Source organism: Ranitomeya variabilis, chromosome 3 (assembly GCF_051348905.1).
Source record: "Ranitomeya variabilis isolate aRanVar5 chromosome 3, aRanVar5.hap1, whole genome shotgun sequence".
In the NCBI taxonomy this organism is placed as follows: Eukaryota; Metazoa; Chordata; class Amphibia; order Anura; family Dendrobatidae; genus Ranitomeya; species Ranitomeya variabilis.
This window is the reverse complement of record NC_135234.1, coordinates 592058552-592075173: the sequence shown is the minus strand read 5'-3', so window position 1 is coordinate 592075173 and position 16622 is coordinate 592058552. Positions and strand designations below refer to the sequence as shown.

The 16622-nt window shown below is 42.6% G+C and overlaps 1 long non-coding RNA gene across 1 annotated transcript in view; it reads left to right on the top strand.

Moving 5' to 3' along the window:
- LOC143818416 (uncharacterized) overlaps window positions 1-16622 on the top strand; it is a 28625-nt gene that overhangs the window by 11910 nt on the left and 93 nt on the right. Inside the window, exons 2-3 of the long non-coding RNA XR_013224527.1 lie at window positions 694-779; window positions 860-1008. This is a non-coding gene — a long non-coding RNA (uncharacterized LOC143818416). The remainder of the gene's footprint in view (window positions 1-693; window positions 780-859; window positions 1009-16622) is intronic.

Here is a 16622-nt window from a genome sequence, read left to right as displayed (position 1 = left end):
CTTCCGGAACGGACACCATCAATGACCAATGCAGTCACATGCATTAACGCATGCGTTAACGCGATGGCAAAAATGCACCATAAAGAGACTATTTTGGGCTCATTTTTAGCGCATCCGTTTAATGGATCCTTTAAAAGGATCACCGTAACGCAATGTGAACCTAGCCTTAGATCAAAGGTGGCCATTTCTGGCCATTATGTGACATAACTTGCATTCTCACTGGTGTTCCCCTCTGCATGATCAATCTGCAATCCACTGGTAGCTGGGGAGGAGACGAACTGCAGTGATTTCTCCAATAGACACCACATAGAGGGTAATGCTTCCTCTTAATTCACTTTTTAGCTCACAGACAGAAGCTGTAGCAACATGGAGGCCATTACACAGCAGAGCTTAGCTGTAAAATGATAATAAGATAATTATAGAGGGCAAAGAAAAGGCTGTGATATTAAATGGGCACTTTTCATCCATGTTCACCAAATGAACTGTCTGTTCCAGGGATCATTCAACAAGGCAAAAATAAAAGTTTGCAACCTGATATAACTAGTTTAACACAAGAAGAACGCCTGAGTCTTGGCAAATTAACCATTGACAAATTACCCGGAACAGATGGCATTCATCCACGTATATTGAGGGACTTGAGCTCAGTAATTGACAGACCGATGTATCTCATATTCTTAGACTTTCTTGTAACAGGGTGGTGACACAGGATTGGAGGATGGCTCACGTGGTACCAATATTTAAGAATGTTAAGAAGGTGAATCCAAGGCAGCTACCATCCGGTAAGTCTAATATCAGTAGCGTGCAAATTTTTTTATGGCATTACAACAGATAAAAATAATAATAATTTTTATCTTTATAGCGCCAACATATTCTGCAGCACTTTACAAATGATGATGATGACCTGCAGAGTTATATTGCAGAAAATAATATAGTAATTGACAACCAGCATGGATTCATGAAGAATAAGTCATGTCTAACTAACATGTTGGGTTTCTATTAGGAAGTACGGTAAGTGCAAATCTAGATGTTGGTAATGTGGCTGATGTGATTTATCTGGACTTTGCAAAGGCATTTGATACTGCACCACACAACAGCCTTATACTAAAGACGAAGAAGCAGGAACTGGAGGAAACTATATGCAGATGGGTAAGGAATTGGCCAAAAGATAGGAAAAAAGAGTTGCGGTAAATGGTACGTTCTCTAATTGGGATATAGTCAGCAGTGGGGTACCAAAGGGATCTGTGCTAGGACCGATTCTATTTTACCTCTTTTAAGCCCCGAGGGTGGTTTGCACGTTAATGACCGGGCCAATTTTTACAATTCTGACCACTGTCCCTTTATGAGGTTATAACTCTGGAACGCTTTAACAGATCTTGGCGATTCTGACACTATTTTCTCGTGAGATATTGTACTTCATATTAGTGGTAAAATTTATTCGATATAACTTGCGTTAATTTGTGAAAAAAATGGAAATTTGGCGAAAATTTTGAAATTTTCGCAATTTTCCAACTTTGAATTTTTATGCCCTTAAATCAGAGATATGTCACGCAAAATACTTAATAAGTAACATTTCCCACATGTCTACTTTACATCAGCACAATTTTGGAACCCAAATTTTTTTTTGTTAGGGAGTTATAAGGGTTAAAAGTTGACCAGAAATTTCTCATTTTTACAACACCATTTTTTTTTAGGGACCACATCTCATTTGAAGTCATTTTGAGGGGTCTATATGATAGAAAATACCGAAGTGTGACACCATTCTAAAAACGGCACTCCTCAAGGTGCTCAAAACCACATTCAAGAAGTTTATTAACCCTTCGGGTGTTTCACAGGAATTTTTGGAATTTTTAAATAAAAATGAACATTTAACTTTTTTTCACACAAAATTTATTTCAGCTCCAATTTGTTTTATTTTACCAAGGGTAACAGGAGAAAATGGACCACAAAAGTTGTTGTATAATTTGTCCCGAGTACGCTGATACCCCATATATGGGTGTAAACCATTGTTTGGGCGTATGGCAGAGCTCGGAAGGGAAGGAGTGCCATTTAACTTTTCAATGCAAAATTGACTGGAATTGAGATGGGATGCCATGTTGCATTTGGAGAGCCCCTGATGTGCCTAAACATTGAAACCCCCACAATTGACACCATTTTGGAAAGAAGATGCCTTAAGGAACTTATCTAGATGTGTGGTGAGCACTTTGACCCACCAAGTGCTTCACAGAAGTTTATAATGCAGAGCCGTAAAAATAAAATATCATATTTTTTCACAAAAATGATTTTTCACCCCCAATTTTTTATTTTTCCAAGGGTAAGAGAAGAAATTAGACCACAAAAGTTGTTATGCAATTTGTCCTGAGTACGACGATACCCCATATGTGGGGGTAAACCACTGTTTGGGCGCATAGCAGAACTCGGAAGGGAAGGAGCGCCATTTTACTTTTCAATGCAAAATTGACTGGAATTAAGATGGGACGCCATGTTGCGTTTGGAGAGCCTCTGATGTGCCTAAACATTAAACCCCCCCATAAGTGACACCATTTTGGAAAGTAGACCCCCAAAGGAACTTATCTAGATGTGTTTTGAGAGCTTTGAACCCCCCCAAGTGTTTCACTACGCAGAGCCGTGAAAATAAAAATATTTTTTTTCACAAAAATTATTTTTTAGCCCTCAGTTTTGTATTTTCACAAGGGTAACATGATAAATTGGACCCCAAAAGTTGTCCAATTTGTCCTGAGTACGCTGATGCCCCATATGTGGGGGGGAACCACTGTTTGGGCGCATGGCAGAGCTCAGAATGGAAGGAGCGCTATTTGGAATGCAGACTTAGATGGATTGGTCTGCAGGTGTCATGTTGCATTTGCAGAGCCCCTGATGTACCCAAACAGTACAAACCCCCCACAAGTGACCCCATATTGGAAACTAGACCTCCCATGGAACTTATCTAGATATGTTGTGAGAACTTTGAACCCCCAAGTGTTTCACTACAGTTTATAACGCAGAGCCGTGAAAATAAAAATTCTTTTTTTTTCACAAAAATGATTTTTTAGCCCCCAGTTTTGTATTTTCACAAGGATAACAGGATAAATTGGACCCCAAAAATTGTTGTCCAATTTGTCCTGAGTACGCTGATACCCCATATGTGGGAGGAAGCACTGTTTGGGCGCATGGCAGAGCTCGGAAGGGAAGGAGCGCCATTTGGAATGCAGACTTAGATGGATTGATCTGCAGGTGTCACGTTGCATTTGCAGAGCCCCTGATGTACCCAAACAGTACAAACCCCCCACAAGTGACCCCATATTGGAAACTAGACCTCCCAAGGAACTTATCTAGATGTGTTGTGAGAACTTTGAACCCCCAAGTGTTTCACTACAGTTTACAACGCAGAGCCGTGAAAATAAAAATCCTTTTTTTCCCACAAAAATGATTTTTAGCCCCCCAAATTTTTATTTTCCCAAGGATAACAAGAGAACTTGGACCCAAAAGTTGTTGTCCAATTTGTTCCGAGTACGCTGATACCCCATATGTTGGGGTAAACCCCTGTTTGGGCGCACGGGAGAGCTCAAAAGTGAAGGAGCACTGTTTTACTTTTTCAATGCAGAATTGGCTGGAATTGAGATCGGATGCCATGTCGCATTTGGAGAGCCCCTGATGTGCCTGAACAGTGGAAACTCCCCAATTCTACCTGAAACCCTAATCCAAACACACCCCTAACCCTAATCCCAACTGTAACCCTAACCACACCCCTAACCCTGACACACCCCTAATTCTAATCCCAACCCTAATCCCAACCGTAAATGTAATCCAAACCCTAACCCTAACTTTAGCCCCAACCCTAACCCTAACTTTAGCCCCAACCCTAACCCTAACTTTAGCCCCAACCCTAACCCTAACCCTAGCCTTAACCCTAGCCCTAACCCTAGCCCTAACCCTAACCCTTGCCCTAACCCTAACCCTAACCCTAACCCTAGCCCTAATGGGAAAATGGAAATAAATACTTTTTTTTACTTTATTATTTTTCCCTAACTAAGGGGGTGATGAAGGGGGGTTTGATTTACTTTTATAGCATTTTTTATATCGGATTTTTATGATTGGCAGCTGTCACACACTAAAAGACGCTTTTTATAGCAAAAAAGTTTTTGCATCTCCACATTTTGAGACCTATAATTTTTCCATATTTTGGTCCACAGAGTCATGTGAGGTCTTGTTTTTTGCGGGACGAGTTGATGTTTTTATTGGTAATATTTTTGGACACGTGACAGTTTTTGATCACTTTTTATTCTGATTTTTGTGAGGCAGAATGACCAAAAACCAGCTATTCATGAATTTCTTTTGGGGGAGGCGTTTATACCGTTCCACGTTTGGTAAAATTGATAAAGCAGTTTTATTCGTCGGGTCAGTACAATTACAGCGATATCTCATTTATATAATTTTTTTATGTTTTGGCGCTTTTATACGATAAAAACAATTTTATAGAAAAAATAATTATTTTGGCATTACTTTATTCTGAGGACTATAACTTTTTTATTTTTTTGGTTATGATGCTATGTGGTGGCTCGTTTTTTGCGGGACAAGATGACGTTTTCAGCAGTACCATGGTACCACTTTTTGTTCGGCAGTATGATAATAAAGCGTTGTTTTTTGGCTCGTTTTTTTTTTTCTTACGGTGTTCACTGAAGGGGTTAACTAGTGGGACTGTTTTATAGGTTGGGTCGTTATGGACGTGGCGATACTAAATATGTGTACTTTTATTGTTTTGGGGTTTTTTTTAGATAAAGAAATGTATTTATGGGAATAATATTTTTTTTTTTCTTCTTTATTTAGGAATTTTTTTATTTTTTTTTACACATGTGGAAATTTTTTTTTTTACTTTGTCCCAGGGGGGGACATCACAGATCGCCAATCTGACAGTTTGCACAGCACTCTGTCAGATCGGCGATCTGACATACAGCCGTGCAGGCTTACCAGCGCCTGCACGGCACCCGGAAGTACTCCCTGCAGGACCCGGATGCAGCCCCGTGGCCATTTTGGATCTGGGGACTGCAGGGAGGAGACGCTCGGTACAAGGTGAGTACATCACCTTGTACCGATCGTCTCAGGGAAGCACGCAGGGAGCCCCCTCCCTGCGCGATGCTTCCCTGTACCGCCGGTACACTGCGATCATGTTTGATCGCGGTGTGCCGGGGGTTAATGTGCCGGGGGCGGTCCGTGACCGCTCCTGGCACATATTGCCGGATGTCAGCTGCGATAGGCAGCTGACACCCGGCCGCGATCGGCCGCGCTCCCCCCGTGAGCGCGGCCGTTCGCTATGACGTACTATCCCGTCGGTGGGAATTAAGGCCCACCCCACCTCGACGGGATAGTATGTCATATGGGATTAAGGGGTTAATGACCTTGTAGATGGGATTGGGATAAAAGTATCAGTCTTTGCTGATGATGACACCAAACTATGTAGGATATTCAAGTCTAACCTTGACATTAAAATGTAGCAAAACAATCTGGTAAGATGTCTAAATTGGCAAACATTTGACAAATGAGATTTAATGTTGATAAATGTAAAGTAATGCACCTAGGACAGAGTAATCCTATTGCAGAATACACATTAACCCCTTCCCGACATCGGACGTACTATACCGTCCGATGTCGGGTCCCCTGCTTTGATGTGCGCTCCGGCGGTGAGCGCACATCAAAGTCGCGACATGTCAGCTGTTTTTTACAGCTGACATGTGCGCGCAATAGCGGCGGGTGAAATCGCGATCACCCGCCGCTATTAACTAGTTAAATGCCGCTGTCAAATGCAGACAGCGGCATTTAACTACCGCATCCGGCCGGGCGGCCGGAAATGAGCGCATCGCCGACCCCCGTCACATGATCGGGGGTCGGCGATGCTTGGATCTGATGATCACTGTTATGTAGCAGAGCCGATCGGGCTGTGCCAGCTTCTAGCCTCCCATGGAGGCTATAGAAGCATGGTAAAAGTAAAAAAAAAAAAGTAAAAAAAAATGTGAAAAAAATAAAAAAAATATAAAAGTTTAAATCACCCCCCTTTCGCCCCAATCAAAATAAATCAATAAAAAAATAATCAACCCTACACATATTTGGTATCGCCGAGTTCAGAATCGCCCGATCTATCAATAAAAAAAAAGCATTAACCTGATCGCAAAACGGCGTAACGAGAAAAAAAATCGAAACGCCAGAATTACGTTTTTTTGGTCGCTGCGATTTGCATTAAAATGCAATAACGGGCGATCAAAAGAACGCATCTGCACCGAATTTGTATAATTAAAAACGCTGTCTCGGCACGCAAAAAATAAGCCCCCAACCGACCCCAGATCATGAAAAATGGAGACGCTACGAGTATCGGAAAATGGCGCAATTTTATTTATTTATTTTTTTGCAAAGTTTGGAATTTTTTTTCACCACTTAGGTGAAAAATAACCTAGTCATGTTAGGTGTCTATGAACTCGTACTGACCTGGAGAATCATAATGGCAGGTCAGTTTTAGCATTTAGTGAACCTAGCAAAAAAAACAAACAAAAAACAAGTGTGGGATTGCACTTTTTTTGCAATTTCACCACACTTGGAATTTTTTTCCCGTTTTCTAGTACATGCCATGGTAAAACCAATGGTGTCATTCAAAAGTACAACTCATCCCGCAAAAAATAAGCCCTCACATGGCCAAATTGACAGAAAAATAAAAAAGTTATGTCTCTGGGAAGGAGGGGAGTGAAAAACGAAAACGGAAAATTGAAAAATCCCACGGTCATGAAGGGGTTAAATGGGAGTATACTTGGGACTACAGTACTGGGGAAGGACTTTGGTATTCTGGTTACAGGTAAGCTGAGCCACAGTACCTAATATGAAGCAGCCACGACAAAAGCAAACAAGATTTTAGGGTGTATAAGAAGAGAGATAAAATCTTGTGATTCCAACGTATTTTTACCCCTCTATAAATCACTTGTAAGGCCACATCTAGAATATAGCATCCTGTTTTGGGCTCCACATTTTAAAAAGCATATTCAGAAGTTAAAGTCAGTTCAAAGATAGGCAACCAGATTATTACAAGGGATGGAAGGCCTCTGATATGATGTGAAATAGGAAAAGTTGGGTTGGTTTAGCTTAGAAAAAATGTCTCAGAGGAGATATTATTAATATGTATAAATATATGTGTGGTCATTACAAAGGCACACGGCTTATTCCTTCCAAAGTCCATACTAAGAACCAAGGTGATTCCAGCAGCTAAATAGGAAAGGATTCTTTACAGTTAGAGCAGTCAGGCTGAGGAATGCTCTACCACAAGAGGTAATAATGGCAGACACAATAACAGATTTTAAAAGTTCAAATAATAATGTAGATTACAGATAATTTAGTGACAAAATGTTTAAGTGGTGGAAAAAGGTTGAACTTTATGGACCTAGGTATTTTTTCAACCTATGTAATTATGTAACTATGAATCCAGATTAGTGATGGGCGAACCCCTAATGGTTTGGGTTCAGCCAAACAGTTGAAAAGGTTTTGATCGAGTACCAGAACGGTACCTGAACCCAAACCCAAACCCCATTCAAATGAATGGGGGGCCTGAACATCCATTGTTTTCCATGCTGTCATCTGCATGACAGCACGGCAAACACTGTCTCTGCAGATCAGAGATCTGCAGCTCTCACGTTGTCATCTGACAGCGTGAGCCAGTAGCTGTCACTGGAGGTAAAAAGTTTACATCCGGTCACAGGCGTGTGCTGATGGGAGTACTAATCCCATCAGCCTTCACCTGCTGTCACTGATAGCAGTGAGAGCACGCGGCGGCTGATGGGAGTATTCATCAGCCAACGTGGGTTCCCCTCTATTTTTGATAACCAGTGCAGGCTGCAACCCCCAGCTGTCAGTTTTATCATGGCTGGTTATAAAGAATAAAGGGGTCCACATGCCATTTTTCTAAAATTATTTAAATAATTTTAAAAAGCGGAGTGGGGTCCCTCACATTTTTGACAACCAGCCAAGCGAAAGCAGACAGCTGGGGGCTGATATTCTCAGCTGGTAAGGAGCCATGGATATTGGCCCCCTAGCCTAAAAATAGCAGCCTACAGCTGGCCCAGAAAAGGTGCATCTATTAGATGCACCAATCTGGTGTTTTGCCTGGCTCGTCCCACTTGCCTGTGGTGGTGGCAAGTGGGGCAATATTTGTGGGGTCATTGTCACCTTTGTATTGTCAGGTGACATTAAGCCCACGGATTAGTAATGTAGAGGCGTCTATAAGACACCAATCCATTACTAATCACATAGTCATATTGTAAATAAACACACAGCTAAAATAAAGACCTTGATTCGAAATAAAAATACACACCGTTTTTCTTTTATATTTAAAAAAAAAGCTATACTCACTCTATACCCATTCCATTGAAGCCTTGGTCTACTGTAAAAAAAAAACAATAAAACACCATATCCCCCACCACTCCGTAATTCATGTCTGCAATAAGTGGCTTTCAGCCTAGACGATGCCAAGATGTGACCATTCATGTTGAAAACCATGGGAGAATTAGCTGCTGCGAGATAAGCGTCAGTAACTAGCGGTGACATTATCGAGGTTACCACAGATCATTGAGGCTGCATTCCTTGCTCACTTGGCTGTGATCCAGGCCAATGAACTGCGGTGACCTCAGTAAGATCACTGCTAGCACAGTAATAAAAAGTCTCACGGTGCAGCGCTGAGCTCAGTGAGTGTACCGCAGTTCACATTGAGAAATTTCAGATGACAGTGTGGGAACCTCAGCGCTTCTGGTTTGGGGTTCCAAACCAGAACAGTAACATGGACTTCCTGGAGAAGTCCATGTTCCGGGTCCATGCCTGAACAGTAGGTGTTCAGTACGAACCCTGAATTTTACTGTTCGAGTTCACCCATCTCTAATCAAGATTTGATGTGAGGTAAAACACTCTTTACAGAGCTCAGCAAGATGGCTGACTGTATGCCTCTGTTCCCCTCCCTGCTATTCACTCTTCTGTCCTCTGCAATTCTCAAGAAGGAAGGTATAGTTTGGTTATGTTACTTGTTACTTTCGTATGTCAGAGTGTAAGAAGATTACCTATCAGAGTACTTGGTAAAGCTGGGAGTCATGAATGCTAGTGTGTTACTCAGTGCAGGCGTCCTGTTGGCCTCATAAAACTGTGGGCAGTTGCATAAAAAGTGTGATGAGGATGCATGAACTGGCAGTGGGGTACATTAATGGATTTGAATGAGTGTGAGAAGCAGAGTCCCTCTTTACAGTCACAGCCGAGTCACGTGTGCAGTAAGTGATCGGTGTTTGTGACAGTTTATGAGAGGAGAGATAATGCTACGGGGTTGTTTTTCAGGAGTTGGCCTATGCCCTTTAGTTCCAATGAAAGCAAATTTTAATGCTTTAGCATACCAACAGATTTCAGACAAATGTATGCTTTCAACTTTGTGGGAACAGTTTAGAGAAGGCCTTTTTCTGTTTCAGAAAACAGTGGTGCACAAAGCAAGGTCAATAAAAGCAGTGTAGTATGAGTTTGGTGTAGAAGAACTTGACTGATCAAGGAAGACCTGAACTCAAGCCAATTAAACACCATTAGACTGAACTAGAACACTAGAACACATTGGGAAAACAGGTCCTCTCTGAAAAATCAATATTAGACTTCACTTTTGGATCAAAAAAGTTTCTCAGACACACTGCAGATTGTCTGATTTTAATGTTATAGGAGCCTTTAAGGGAACCTATTAACCTGCAGATATGGGTTTAATTTGCAAGTTAACAGTGGTCTGAACCTGCCCACTGCCCTCACTTAAGGTACCTTCACACTAAGCGACGCTGCAGCGATATCGACAACGATGCCGATCGCTGCAGCGTCGCTGTTTGGTCGCTGGAGAGCTGTCACACAGACAGCTCTCCAGCGACCAACGATGCCGAAGTCCCCGGGTAACCAGGGTAAACATCGGGTTACTAAGCGCAGGGCCGCGCTTAGTAACCCGATGTTTACCCTGGTTACCAGTGTAAATGTAAAAAAAAATTCAAACACTACATACTTACATTGCCGTGTCTGTCGCGTCCCTCGCCTTCAGCTTCCCTGCACTGTGTAAGCGCCGGCCCTAAAGCACAGCGGTGACGTCACTGCTGTGCTTTGCTTTACGGCCGGCACTGACACATTCAGTGCAGGAAGCTCTGAGCAGCAGCGCGGACGCCGGGGGACGTGACAGACATTAGAAGGTGAGTATGTACTGTTTTTTTTTTACTTTTACAATGGTAACCAGGGTAAACATCGGGTTACTAAGCGTGGCCCTGCGCTTAGTAACCCGATATTTACCCTGGTTACCATTGTAAAACATCGCTGGCATCGTTGCTTTTGCTGTCAAACACGACGATACACGCCGATCTGACAACCAAATAAAGTTCTGAACTTTCAGCAATGACCAGCGATATCACAGCAGGATCCAGATCGCTGCTGCGTGTCAAACACAACGATATCGCTATCCAGGACGCTGCAACGTCACGGATCGCTGTCGTTATCGCTGCAAAGTCGCCTAGTGTGAAGGTACCTTTAGACCCCTGCTGCCATGAAGAAATTAAGTTTATTCCTCCCAGTAACGTTTGGGTTTTAGTCACTGACAGCGAGCCCTAATGCTGAGCTGCTGTCAGTCAGTGGCGGCTCAGTTACAGCCATGGCTCTCAGTATACAGAATGGTGACTGATGCACGCAGGAGCTGCCCTCTGTGACTAAAACTTGAACCTTACTGGGAGGAATAAGATTAATTTCCTTCAATCAGTGGGGGTCTAAGTGTGGGAGCCGGGCAGGTTCAGAACACTATTAACCTGCAGATTTACCTCATATGTGCAGGTTAATACCATTTTTTCATGTGACAGGCTCCCTTTAAATATTTGAATTAATTCTGTACGTATGACAGATATTGTAGTTTTCTTTTTTAAGCTAAAGAAGAATGTTTTCATTGTAGATTTTTTCATCCTATTGTAATGTTATTTTTGCAGGGATGGGCTGATAAGTGTCTTACAAGCATTTCCTTTTTTGACAGGCAGTGTGTGATATCCTTATGATACAGTGGGAACTAGTTTTCTATAACAGGTTTCAGTTCTTGCTTATACATTATATTTTTGAAAGCTCCGATTTGCAATATATATCACATTATTTCCCTCCTCACTTCTTTTTACAGACTCCTGTTATAAGCCCCACGCAGCGTCAAACACGCAGCGTTTCCTGACCGTGGACACGTACCCTTAGGGTATGTGTCCACGTTCAGGAAACGCTGCGTTTTTGACGCAGCATTGAGCAGCATGCATAAAAAACACAGCGTCCAGATGTTACAGCATAGTGGAGGGGATTTCATGAAATCCTGTCTCCACTATGCAGTAAAAGACGCATGCGGCACACCCGAGAAAACTCACTTGCGGCGCGTCTTTTAAGAACGCAGCATGTCCTTACATTGCAGAAAAAAATCAAGGACAACGCAGGTGATCTGCCAGTGACCTCAGGTGCAGATTTGGTCAGGATTTTACCTGCATAAAATCCTGACCAAATCCTGAAGCAATCCTGAACGTGGACACATACCCTAAGGTTATGTGTCCACGTTCAGGATTGCATCAGGATTTGGTCAGGATTTTTCATCAGTATTTGTAAGCCAAAACCAGGAGTGGAACAATTAGAGGAAAAGTATAATAGAAACATATGCTCCACTTCTGCATTTATCACCCACTCCTGGTTTTGGCTTACAAATACTGATGAAAAATCCTGACCAAATCCTGATGCAATCTTGAACGTGGACACATACCCTAAGGGTATGTGTCCACGTTCAGGAAACGCTGCGTTTTTGACGCTGCGTTTTTCCGCAGCGTCAAAAACGCAGCGTCCAGATGTTACAGCATAGTTAAGGGGATTTCATGAAATCCCGACTCCACTATGCGTTAAAAAACGCATGCGTTTTTGCCGCGAAAACGCACATGCGGTGCGTTTTTTCAAAACGCAGCATGTTGCTACAATGAGCAAAACACGCAGGAACACCGCAGGTGACCTGCCAGTGACCTCAGGTGCAGTTTTGGTCAGGATTTTATGCAGGTAAAGCCTGAAGCAATCCTGAACGTGGACACATACCCTTAGAGACCCAAAAACGTTCACTCGATGTAAACTGAAAGCTCATTCATATGCAGAGTGTAATAACCAAGTATAGGGAAAAGAGGATTTATTTTATGTTTATTATCTTTGCAAAATATTTCTAAATATTTTTTTATCCACTGGCTGAGGCTGGTTTCACATTTGCGTTTTTTGCCGCTGCGTTTTACCGCAAAAAAACGCATGCGTTTTTTTCCTATACTTAACATTAAAAACGCATGCGTTTTTTGCATGCGTTTTGCCGCATTTGACAACGCATGCGTTTTTTCCATGCTTGCGTTTTGTTGCGGAAATGCAACATGTAGTAATTTCTAGAGGCAAAAAAACCTATTGCTGTCTATGTAAACGCATGCGTTTTTAAGCACATGCGTTTGTTTGCGTTAAAAACACATGCGTTTTTATAGAAAAAAACAAGAATACACACTGATAAGCCACCCCCCACCATCAAGGTGATAAAGGGATCCAAACCCAAACCCTAACCCTAACCCTACCCCTAACCCTAAAGCCGGTAAATCAATTTCCGGCTTTTCATTTCTCCTGCCTAAACCCGACATGATATGAGACATGGCACTCAGAGGATTATTTGCAAGATGATTATTCCATTTTATTTGTGCATCCAGTTAAAGAATAAACGTTTTCGGTCCATACATCAGACCTTCATCAGAAATTCCTTCTTATCAAACTGAAATATAGGCAGATCATAGAATAAAATAAATAACAATATACAAAAAGTGCACAATATAAAGAACAACGGTATTGCAGTTATATTTTTCCAGACCAGATCCAACATGTGACGACAAAGAAGTGCGCAATCGTGGCGGCTGGAGCAAATCCGGTATCGTGATCCGTGAGCTGTGAGTGCTTCCTATTATCAAGAGCTAAACAAGCTATACAGCTGTAAGTAAAGGTAAAGGCCCCGTCTCACATAGCGAGATCGCTAGCGAGATCGCTGCTGAGTCACTAGTTTTGTGACACAACAGCGACCTCAGTAGCGATCTCGCTATGTGTGACACGTACCAGCGATCAGGCCCCTGCTGCGAGATCGCTGGTCGTGTCGGAATGGCCTGGACCTTTTTTTGGTCGTTGAGGTCCCGCTGACATCGCTGAATCGGTGTGTGTGACACCGATCCAGCGATGTCTTCACTGGTAACCAGGGTAAACATCGGGTTACTAAGCGCAGGGCCGCGCTTAGTAACCCGATGTTTACCCTGGTTACCAGCGTAAATGTAAAAAAAAAAAAACAGTACATACTTACATTCCGGTGTCCGTAACGTCCCCCGGCATCTGCTTCCTGCTCTGAGTGCCGCCGTACAGTGAGAGCGCAGCACAGCAGTGACGTCACCGCTGCGCTCTGCTCTCACTGTATGGCGGCTCAGTCAGAGCAGGAAGCAGACGCCGGGGGACGTTACGGACACCGAAAGGCGAGTATGTACTGTTTGTTTTTTTTGGTAACCAGGGTAAACATCGGGTTACTAAGCGCGGCCCTGCGCTTAGTAACCCGATGTTTACCCTGGTTACCCGGGTGCTGCAGGGGGACTTCGGCATAGTTGAAGACAGTTTCAACGATGCCGAAGTCGTTCCCCTGATCGTTGGTCGCTGGAGAGCTGTCTGTGTGACAGCTCCCCAGCGACCACACAACGACTTACCAACGATCACGGCCAGGTGGTATCGCTGGTCGTGATCGTTGGTAAATCGCTATGTGAGACGGGGCCTTAAGGAAAAGAACAAATGGCATGGAAACAAAAGGTTATGGCACAAGACGGTCAATCCTGTAAGAGGACTCCATATGTGGTCGAGGTCAATGCTACCTCAAAGGATACTAGGTGGAAGAATAGTCCGGGTGCTTGAGAAAGGTGTTGTGCACTACAACAAATAAGAGATAACCTATGAAGAAAAGTGTGACAACATCTGTTAATTGGGAAATTGTTAGTGTCCGTATAGGTATCCGGCTGTAAGGAGAATTTTAACATTAATGACTAATATACGTGACCTGATATAGGAATTAAGATAGTGGTATAAGGCACAAGATTATATGGCTGACCGAAAAGAAAAGAAAGCAGTGGAAGAAAGAATAGGGCCGCCACGATTGCGCACTTCTTTGTCGTCACATGTTGGATCTGGTCTGGAAAAATATAACTGCAATACCGTTGTTCTTTATATTGTGCACTTTTTGTATATTGTTATTTATTTAAGAAGGAATTTCTGATGAAGGTCTGATGTATGGACCGAAAACGTTTATTCTTTAACTGGATGCACAAATAAAATGGAATAATCATCTTGCAAATAATCCTCTGAGTGCCAAGTTATTTTGATTATTGGATTGACGGGCTGGAAACCTGACTTGAGCACCACATAGGAACCTTGAGTGCCGTGTGCATTTTCCTTATGATATGAGACATGGTTTACATATAGTAAACCATGTCATATCCCCCTTTTTTTGCATATTCCACACTACTAATGTTAGTAGTGTGTATGTGCAAAATTTCGGCGCTGTAGCTATTAAATTTAAGGGTTAAATCGCGGAAAAAATTGGCGTGGGCTCCCGCGCAATTTTCTCTGCCAGAGTGGTAAAGCCAGTGACTGAGGGCAGATATTAATAGCCTAGAGAGGGTCCATGGTTATTGGCCCCCCTGGCTACGAACATCTGCCCCCAGCCACCCCAGAAAAGGCACAGCTGGAAGATGCGCCTATTCTGGCACTTGGCCACTCTCTTCCCACTCCCGTGTAGCGGTGGGATATGGGGTAATGAAGGGTTAATGTCACCTTGCTATTGTAAGGTGACATTAAGCCAGATTAATAATGGAGAGGCGTCAATTATGACACCTATCCCTTATTAATCCAATTGTATGAAAGGGTTAAAAAAAACACACACACATTATTAAAAAGTATTTTATTGAAATAAACACACAGTTTGTTTTAATATTTTATTGCTCTCTCAATCCACCTGAAGACCCTCGCTCTGTAACAAAGGAAAAATAATAAACCAACAATATACATATCTTCCGATGATCTGTCACGTCCCACGATGTAAATCCATCTGAAGGGGTTAAAATATTTTACAGGCAGGAGCTCTGCTAATGCAGCTGGGCTCGTGCCTGTAAACCCCGGCGAATGAAGCTAATGTAGGTCAATGACCTGTAGTTACCTTCATTCGCGGTGATGCGCCCCCTGCTGGATGTCCTCATGAACTGGAGCCTGGGAACTTTTTCCCACGCTCGAGGTCATATGAGGACATCCAGCAGGGGGCGCATCACCGCGAATGGAGCTAATGTAGGTCAATGACCTGTAGTTACCTTCATTCGCGGTGATGCGCCCCCTGCTGGATGTCCTCATGAACTGGAGCCTGGGAACTTTTTCCCACGCTCGACGTCATATGAGGACATCCAGCAGAGGGCGCATCACCGCGACTGAAGGTAACTATAGGTCATTGACCTACATTACCTTCATTCCCCGGGGTTTACAGGCAGGAGCACAGCTGCATTATAGCAGAGCTCCTGCCTGTAAAATATTTTAACCCCTTCAGATGGATTTACATCGTGGGACGTTACAGATCTACGGAAGGTATGTATATTGTTGGTTTATTATTTTTAATTTGTTACAGAACGATGGTCTTCAGGTGGATTGAGAGAGCAATAAAATATTACAACAACCTGTGTGTTTATTTCATTAAAATACTTTGCAATATTGTGTGTGTGTTTTTTTTAACCATTTCATACAATTGGATTAATAATGGATAGGTGTCATAATTGACGCCTCTCCATTATTAATCTGGCTTACAATAGCAAGGTGACATTAACCCTTCATTACCCCATATCCCACCGCTACACGGGAATGGGAAGAGAGTGGCCAAGTGCCAGAATAGGCTCATCTTCCAGATGTGCCTTTTCTGGGGTGGCTGGGGGCAGATGTTTTTAGCCAGGGGGGGGGCCAATAACTGTGGACCCTCTCCAGGCTATTAATATCTGCCCTCAGTCACTGGCTTTACCACTCTGGCGGAGAAAATTGCGCGGGAGCCCACGCCAATTTTTTCCGCGATTTAACCCTTAAATTTAATAGCTACAGCGCCGAAATTTTGCACATACACACTACTAGCATTAGTAGTGTGGAATATGCAAAAAAAAAGGGGGATATGACATGGTTTACTGTATGTAAACCATGTCTCATATCATGTCGGGTTTAGGCAGGAGAAATGAAAAGCCGGCAATCGGCTTTTCTGCTATATCGCGCTGAAGTAAATATAAATATATATATATGTACATATATATATATATATATGTGTGTCTCAATGATGCGTTTTTAAACGCAAATGTGAAACTAGCCTAACACAGTACCAAAATATATATCTTTCCTGTATTATCTTTGCATACACTATTGAATTATGGCAGAGAAAAAACTATATATATATACACTTCAATTAGTAATACAAATCTTCTTTTTAGAAAAGTTTTGTCTTGTTTCCCTCTGGTATAAATGTTTTTTTTTTACAGTTTCAG